Below are 10,000 nucleotides of genomic sequence, written 5' to 3' on the forward strand. Positions count from 1 at the left end.
AGTGATTCGTTTCCAACCCATCGTTTATTGACTCATTTATTATTCTTCATTTATTCATTAATAAATAAATGGTTTATCCGTTCTGATCAGCGAGAGGATTCCGCTCATTGAGAATAAAAAAAAATGAAATTGCTTAAATAATAATCATAACAGTGGATAGAAAATGTATCTTTGGGAACGGTGTTTCTAAAAATATATATATAAAAAGACATGAATAATAATTACCTGGTAAACAAATAAGAAAAAAATATCTGAAACTGAAACCCAATTACGGACTTTTTAGGGAGTACATAATGGCGCTTATTATGGACGATAATAAAGGCTCTCAGTATCAGCACCGATTGCTTTTTTCTTTCTTTCTTCAAGACACATGCGTTTTAAATTTGCTGGTCTGGGAACGAACTTTCAATCTCTGGTCTTTTTCCCTTAGAACAAATCTAAGTAATTCATATAACAGTCGCATCTTATATGTTTCAGTGAGCTATGAGATGCACGCAGGGTGTATAATGTAAATGAAGCAACGAAGAGGGAAATAATACGCCTTTTTTCGCTCTAGACCGAAAAGCTCCTCTGTACATTCGTTGTTTTGCCTACAATTTGTTCACCATGAACCCTGCACAAAAGGTATATAATGATATGACGGTGACCAAAAGCAACGAAAGGTCAGTTCTTGGTAAGAGCAAAGGATCCCAATTTATTCCCTTACAACATGCCTTTATTCCCCTAACGGTCTTGTTTTCTCCTTACGAATCTCTTTGGGCTTTGACTATTCCCTCTGTCCTTACGCGGCAAAGGGGCGAAACAGTCGTGTCTATTTCCTTACGGCTCGCTTCCCCCCCCCCCCTTCGTGACCTCGCTTTTCCCCTCTGATTCATCCTGGCCTCGTCCTTCCCTTTGTCCCTGATATGTCGCAAAAAGGGCGTCTTTTGGGTCCTGTGTTTACCCGCCTCTGAAGATCGGCAACACAAAAAAGTGCTCCATATTCTTTTCATGTTTCCCCTGAATGTTCTTGTTACCAGAGGTGTATGGTTTGCTATTTCCAGATATTCAATAGATCTTTTTTTCAAAAGTCTTGGCAGTAGAGCAGACCTTAAAGTTGTGATTGGAAGGCATGATAATGGGCCTATTTTTCCCCTATTTCTACCAAGTATATCAACAGTTCTAAACCGTAATTGATTGGTAAAAATATTAGTCAGTGGTGTTTTCTACACGATTGTTTCCAAACAGTTGTGTGGTTGCAGATCCGTCACCAGGGATTATCAGGTCAGAATATCCTGGCAGGTCTTGCAAATGGATCACAAGGCTTTCAGTTATAGATTCGCCTGCAGGTAGCGGTGTCGGGCCTTGTTTATTCACGAGTAACTTAGCTGCTTTGTGAGTTGGAAGTCGAACTCATCAGCTATTATCATCATTATAATTTGTAATAAAAATCGTAGGTTGTCAGTATATGACGAACCGACCATAGTTAGTTTAAGAATGGAATTACAATATTGACAGTAGAATCGTTTGCACTTTCGGTAAAACATCAATCGATTCGATGGTCTAACTATCTGATCATTTAAATGGAAAAAATCAGTAATATTACGTCCATAGTTAAGGCAAGAACACAAACAAAATATTGAAATTCCCGCCACACGGAGCGAATTTTCAAAATTACCGTTGGCGTTCGGCGTCACCTCGCCAACCGCCTCCCACTGGACCGACCATTAGCATCACAAACCCGCCAGGGGAAGGTCTCCGCCCAGCTCCTCTTCTGTCGACGAGACTGGGAGAAACGCCGACTTTGGGAGTTAATTACATGCAAATCTATTTGACAACGAAAAGGAAATAACGCTTCGTTTAAAGGCACGAAATTCCGGGTTTACATAATGGCTCGCTTGGTCGTTCTAATTCGCCGATCACACCTCTAATACGTATTGACAAAATGACTATGTAACTAATGACTGGTATACCCATCTATTTTATAATGAAAATGGCGTCGTGTAACGAAGGAATAACTGCTTATTTACTACATGCGTTGCTATGGATGAGTTTCCTCAGAAAAAAAATAACACTTATTTAGAGATTTAATTAGTGGTTGTATTACTTTTGCCATTTAGGTGTAATGGGGTTGGATTTAATTTTATTGTCTGACAAACATTGAAAAACGCTTTGCGTACATATATGTAAGTATGTGTGTGTCTCTATACACACTCACACACACACGCACGCACACACACACACACACACACACACACACACACACACACACACACACACACATATATATATATATATATATATATATATATATATATATATATATATATATATATATATATATATATATATATATACAGAGAGAGAGAGAGAGAGAGAGAGATAAACACTATGGGTATAACGTAACATAGCTGAACTTTCTCCCTAGTCTGTACTGTAATCTTGGGGTCTTAGAAGAGAACCTTGCACCTCCAGAATGTTCACGAAGAATCCTGTAATGTTCAGCAAAAGTACCGCATCTAAGGTTAGGTGTTCATATTAGAAAAAAATCTGAGGATATTTTTTCTACCGGTTCTTGAAACTCTCTGCTGGGCTTTGTTATCTTTTCGGTTAATCACTGAGGAGTTGGTTCACCTAATTTGCATATTTAACAAATATAGTTGACGATGAAGATGCATTTTTACAAGCCTCAACTTTGCCATGACATTTCTTACACACTTAAATACCCACACGCACACACACACACACACACACATACATACATATGTATATATGTATGTATGTATGTATGGAAACATGGATGTACGTATGCATGTGTATGTATTTTTGTATAAATAAATTTATGTGCGTAGAATTATGCTATCAATGTTGAGGATTGTGAAAACAAAAGTAGCAACAGCAGCAATGTCGATACAGATGGAGCCAATGGAGAAGAAGTAAAAGCCGTAATGACTTTCCCTCTGGCTTTAGGCGTCCAACCCGAAGACTCGGCTTGGAGCGCCTCTTCCCAGACGCAGATCACGTCTCTCTCGCCCGTCTTTGCACCTCCATCCACACTGCTCCTGTTGTACGCAAAGCTACTTGTATGGAACTTACTTTTTGTTCCACGCTTTAGCTTTGTTTTTCCTTTGTTTTTCTCTTCGTTTTCCCTTCACGAATCCATTTTTTGTATCCTTTCTTGTCCTGTATTCATTGTATATGCCTATCCCAATATAGTTTTATTATTCCTTTTCATGTTTTGGTATTTCTATGCCTATCCCACACTTGCCATACATATTAAAATCAAGCCAGGGGGGCGGAGTGAGAGGCTTTTTGCTTGCGGGGAAACAGACCTTTTGGATAATTAGCTGGCTGACTGGCTCTCCTCGTGCTGCGGCTTCGGGGTTAGCAGGTGGGCGTGGGAGGAGCTCGCTGGGATATCGGTTCGTGCGAAGGGTCTTGCTTATTAAAGGCATGATGGCAGTGCTCTTCTGTGGTCAGTCAGTGTTTTTTTGTTTTCTTTTCTTTTCTTTTCAGGATGAATAAGGGATCATGTCTGACCGCCTGAGAGTCACACAAGAGTGACCTGTGTTGGGTATTACACGTTACCATTTTTTTTATTACGCTCTATAATGGTCATAATAGTAAAAACAATAATAATAACAGACTATTAATAATAATGATGATAGCAGTCCTACTGTGAATGATAATAAAAGTAAAAATGATCAAAGTAATGATCATGATGATAATATGAACAATAATAATAATGGTAATGATAAGAATTATAATAACATTGATAATGAAAATTATACTAACAAAGATGATAATGATGGCAATAATGATGTTGATACTCCTGCCTAATGATAATCATAATGATACATGATAACGATCATGGTAATGATAATGATTAATGATACTAATCATGATGATAATAGCGATGATAATGACCACAACTAATGATAATGATAAATAACAATAACAAAGATCGTAAAGCCGACGATAGTGACGAAGCAAGCCCTCAATACCGCCCATTCTCCAGCGCCGACGACGAGCCGACGGGGTCGGCTCGTCGTCGGGGTCGGCTCGTCGTCGGGGTCGGCCAGCCCTTCCCCGAATCCCCGTCCCGAGCCGCCGAGCCGAGCTTCCCCGAGTCAAACGAGGCCATAATCAGCGGCGTTTCCGTGATGGCCGGAACACGGATGGCCATTGCGGATCAAATCGTCAATCAGCGGGCGATAATGTGCGAAATTAATTTTGCGAAGCTGTTATTGTTGTTTTTGATTGCCGGGGCGTGCCTTCCATTAATCTAAGCAGTAAATCCTGCACTAAAAGGGAATATTGATGTGTATGCATAAACACATACTAATATATATATATATATATATATATATATATATATATATATATATATATATATATATATATGTATGTATGTATATATAGGTATGTGTATATATATGTATTTTTCTCTCATATATATATATATATATATATATATATATATATATATATATCACACGCACACATTTATATATATATTTATACATATGTATATATATATCATATATATGTATATATATATATGTATGTATGTATATATATGTATGTATGTATATATATGTATGTATGTATGTATATGTCTTTTTTCTCCTATATATGCATTTATAGAAATATTTATGTATATTAGGTATATGTATAGGCATATGTATACATATATGTACACAAACATACGCATATGTATACACACGGACACACACACACACACATAGACATGAATATATGTATATATATATACTATGTATACGAGTATGTGTGTGTGTGTGTGTGCATATATATATATAGCCTTGTATAAGGATATTGCTGTTATATGAGACATAAAAGCCTGACCCTCCAGTCACCATGTTTGAGCATATAATTCACCTCAGACAAAAAAATGATCCGAGAAACTTATGAAACCGCAGGTGAGAAGAAAAAAAAAGTTCAGTTTAAAATTTAAACGTGAACTGGACTTCGTAGCCCCACCTGTTCAGTCTTCTCAGGCCTAAAGTAATTTAAAAAACAAATGGGTCTTTTTTTCTCGAGCTTCTGAACAGATCGTGTTAAGTGAGGCCTGGATAGCACGACGCAGAACCCCGGCCAAAAAGTTCTCGAAAGATCTCCTTTTCTCGGGCTAATGATGGTCTCTGGATCACGTGACCGGCCGAGGTGGGGTGGGGGAGGTCGTTCAGTCATTTGGAGAACCACCTTGTTAAGGGCGAGAGGCATTAGCGGGGGAGCAGTCACAGGATACGCAGCTTGGGGGGTGGTGGGGGGGGTAGAGGGGTTGTGTGTCACTTGTTACGGAAGGAGGACTTTGGGGGCAAGGGGGGGGAGGGGGGGGGGGAGCTGTGAAGAACAGGTGGGAGGCGAAGGGAACAGGAATTCAGAATAAGGGATAGAGAGGGAAAAAAAAAAACTGGCGAATGGCATTGGAGAAGTGTCCGAGGAAGTGCCTTGCGAATTTGCATATCTACTTATCTCTCTCTCTCTCTCTCTCTCTCTCTCTCTCTCTCTATATATATATATATATATATATATATATATATATATATATATATATATGTGTGTGTGTGTGTGTGTGTGTGTGTGTGTGTGTGTGTGTGTGTGTGTGTGTGTGTGTGTATATATATGTATGTATGTATGTATGCATATATATGTATATTTATATATAATGTACATATATATTTATATATTTATGTATGTATGCATATGTATATATATTATATACATATACATATACATATATATGTGTGTGTGTGTGCACGTAGATATAATATATATATATATATATATATATATATATATATATATATATATATATATATATATATATATATACATATATATATATTCATATATATATTCATATATATATTCATATATATATATATATATATATATATATATATATATATATATATAGAGAGAGAGAGAGAGAGAGAGAGAGAGAGAGAGAGAGAGAGAGAGAGAGAGAGAGAGAGAGAGAGAGAGAGAGAGAGAGAGAGAGAGAGAGAGAGAGAGAGAGAGAGAGAGAGAGAGAGAGAGAGAGAGAGAGAGAGAGAGAGAGAGAGAGAGAGAGAGAGAGAGAGAGAGAGAGAGAGAGAGAGAGAGAGAGAAAGAGAAAGAAAGAGAGAGAGAGGGAGAGAGCGTATCAATTATTGCGTAAATAGAGCATAGGTCTGGAGAGAAACACGATGAGGAGTAAGTGGAGGACACAAAGAAAAGAGATCGAGACGGAGGGTTTAGAAAAAATAATGATGATCCTAAAAGGAAAGCAAGGTCAAAGAAGAGGAAAAGAAGACGAGACAAAATAGATGATAATGAGGCACGTTAGGCCGAATTCAAAGGTCACGTGACTCGTGGCCGCTCGCGAGGAAGCAGTTAAGTACAGGCTTGTAGCGAGGAAGAAGCGCGGGCTGATAATTGGCGCACGAAGGTGAATAGGAGAGGCAAGGGAGCATAGAGAATCAGTTCATTAACGTACAATTACCTGATTGCAGATGATGGCGCGTTTGTTCCCACGGCCGACGCCTCACGGTGGCAGCTTTTAATAGCACGCGTCTCCTTACGTCAATCTTCCACCGCGCTCTCAATATCAGCCCCTCCGTCAGTGCTCTCGGCGGTGCAGTTGCTCGAGTTTGTTGGGGAGTTGCTGCTGACGGAGGGGAACCAGCGGTGGATCCCCAGACCGTAACGCAGAGTGATTACAGATCGCTTTTTTGGCGCGGCGGGGAGTGGGGGGGCGCTGAGCTGAGGCAGTCTCGTGTCTTTTGGACTTTGACGCATTATTGTCTTTCGCGGCGAATTTCCCAAAGTTTTAGGATCTAGATTTTCGGATAGTTTGTTAAAAACTGTGCGAGGCCCGACCCAAAGAATATTCGTATACTTGGCATGTATAAATAAAAGAAATAAATGCATATTTATCAGTCTAGACAGGCATATCAACCGGGCAAATAGAGAAATGTATATCTATCAGATATACAGACATATATGCCTTTATTTCTGTGTATATGCATATCTGTATTTACGCATATTTATTACGCATATTCCAACAAACCGGCCGAATAACTATCAACTGCTAAACCGAATGTTCACAAATATGGAATATCTTCCTTGGATTCCAGCAATGGATGCCGCACAAACTTTACCAACGTTTTTCATTATTACGAAAACCTACTTAAATCGTAGAATAGAATGATAGTGCACAATCTGCGTTATTCAGTTACAGTATGTCACTCTCTTGTGTTTATGTATTCCGACAAGAGCTTTCGAACACGACTTTGCAGATCAGAACCTTTTTAGTTTGGTCGTCTCGAGAACACTAGTCCAGTTGCTGTGGCTAAAACCTGGTTAGTTGCGGGCGAGTGAAGTGCCACACTTTATTCACTCCTGGGTCTTCTGTGGTAGCCTGAAATACGTCATTTGGTTGGAAAAAAGAGGTTGGAGAAGATCTTTATTTGCTTAGGAGTAGAATTTCATAGGCGTCAGGTTGTCGAGCTTGCCCTTTATTGAAGGTGATCGTAATATGAGATTTTTTTTTTTTCTTTTTTCTTTTTTCTTTTTCTTTTTGAGGATATTTGTTTCCTTCCCGGGGAGGAAAATGATAAAAAGTGTCTCCTTACACGCTTGGGTTTTAAACATTCCACAGCCAAGGCACTGATACCTTTGGGATTCTCTTATTTGTGGAGTAAACTAATTCGAGACTGGTGGAAAGTCCCTAAATAATTCATTAGGGATATTTTTTTCTCTAGCAGTCTTATTTTTTACGTTTTGAATTGATATTCTTCAGCTTAATTAGCATTGTTTATACAGATGCCAAGAAAAGACCACCTGATACATGGCCGGCTTGGTCTTTCGTATTATATAACAGGAAAATGCTATTTGTTTATTTATTTGATATGCAAATTAATTCAAGAGCTTTAGAGTATAGTTTTTTTGTTTTTAGTCATTACTATTCCATTTATATATTTCAAGAATAAAATAGAAATATAAGTCTTCTCGGGAGGCAGCAGCAATAGACGCCCTCAAGCGAAGCAAGAACTGATTAAAGAATCGATTTTAGTTTACGCCTTCCTTGTTTATCTCCGAAGTTCTCGTCCTCCTACCGCGCCCCTTCGTCTGCCGGGCGGGTCTCGTCGAGCGCCGCGCCCGGGTCTTCGGGTCGACCGCCCTGGCAATGGCCTCTATGGGAACGCTGCTTGTGTTGTAGGTTGATTGTGTCTTTTCTGTTGGCTTGTGTTGTAGTTGATGTGTCTTTTCTGTTAGTCTGTTTATTTGTTTATTATGCACCGGTTTGCCTGGCTATGTGTAAGGCTATGTCTAGGGCTATTTACCTTCCTATAACACATATAGTTAGATAGGTAGATAACAGACGGATAAACAGATATATATATATATATATATATATATATATATATATATATATATATATATATATATATATATATATATATATATATATATATATATATATATATATATATATATATATATATATATATATATATATATATATATATATATATATATATATATATATATATAAATACGTGTAAATGATAACCCTACCTCACTTAACCAGCAACCGTATACGGCAAACACAACTTCACGAACTATCAGAATACTCATCTGAACTTAGACGAGCGACTGTGAACATTGTTGTGCTAATATCTGCGGTTGAATAGAATAAGTTCCTCGGTATCTGTCTCATTGCTTATGAAGCTGTCTTGTGGTATTGACAGCCAGGGCGTCCGTAGAGTTCCCGGTCACTGTCTTTAAGTTGGGAGAGTATTACTGAGAAAATTATTCTTGATTAGAAAGTTTGTATAAAGTCACGTGAGACATGATAAGTATATCGAATCGAGTTCTGAATTAAGTAAAACCACTTTTGCGGTACAGGGACTTGGTGGTCTGTTCCGGAGGTACTGTTCGTGACCGTGTTGGCTTTTCACTAAACCTTCTCGATAGTTAAATTTAAGCAACATTAAAAAATTGGAATGCCACCTAAACGACTGAGAATACTTCAGTTATTGCACACACACACACACACACACACACACACACGCACGCACGCACGCACACGCATACACATATATATCACACTAATTATACTATTACACAAACCCGAATCAAACAAAGACAGTCTGCTAAACTTATGCTTCCAATGACGTCGCTTAAGTGGAATCGGAAGACATGGAAGACGAGCGTTACTAATGGGTCTGGACTGAGGAGTCTGCGGTCACGTGAGGCGACGGGGTATCTGCCTTTCCTGACGAAGTGTTTGTAGGCAGAGTACTGATGAGGTATTCATTTACGGTATACTAATGGGGCATTTAGACTCGTATATCCATAATCATACTCATTGTATTCATGGGATGTTCATAAGTAGTATGCTCATATAAAGAGTCAGTATATTCATAAGACATCCATAGATACTCATTACAGTCTATTCACTTATACCATTCGCACAAAAGACCTGGTGTTTTCAAAATACCCGGAAATACTGATGTTGAGGAAGGACCCAATTGCAAGAATGTTGATCTTGAAATATACATCGCCAAAGGTCAATTGGACTAGTGTTGTATGAAAAGAGATTACCTAGTGTCATAAAAAGGGAAACCTGGACCTCCCAGGATGGAAGCAAAGATATATGCACTCGAAAAATTATGTCAATTGCACGTACCGCAACAAACAAAATAATAATTACATAAAAGCAATACTTTCAGATAGTTTCTAAAACATTTATATATGAGAGAGCAAAAGCCTTTTGATGTAACAGGCTTATGTATACAGTATGACCTTTTTATCCCGGCAAATTATTTGATATTCTAACCATCAGACACACCAGCCTGCATGCAACATTCATTATTGCACACCGTAATGAATGTTAAGCTTAGGGAAAAAAATATTGCAACATTTTTTTTCTCTCACTGTCGTTTCAACAATCGCTTGGTAAAGGTTCATGCTGTTGCTGCCGAATTTATGGGCCATGTAGATTATCGAA

General features: G+C 38.3%; 1 protein-coding gene across 2 annotated transcripts in view; it reads right to left on the bottom strand.

Annotated features, from left to right (window-relative positions):
* The window catches only part of AstC (Allatostatin C), a 34,271-nt gene that overhangs the window by 13,813 nt on the left and 10,458 nt on the right, over positions 1-10,000 (bottom strand). The gene's annotated exons all lie outside the window — the stretch shown is intronic.

The sequence above is a fragment of the Penaeus vannamei genome, chromosome 28 (assembly GCF_042767895.1).
Source record: "Penaeus vannamei isolate JL-2024 chromosome 28, ASM4276789v1, whole genome shotgun sequence".
NCBI classification, from domain to species: domain Eukaryota; kingdom Metazoa; phylum Arthropoda; class Malacostraca; order Decapoda; family Penaeidae; genus Penaeus; species Penaeus vannamei.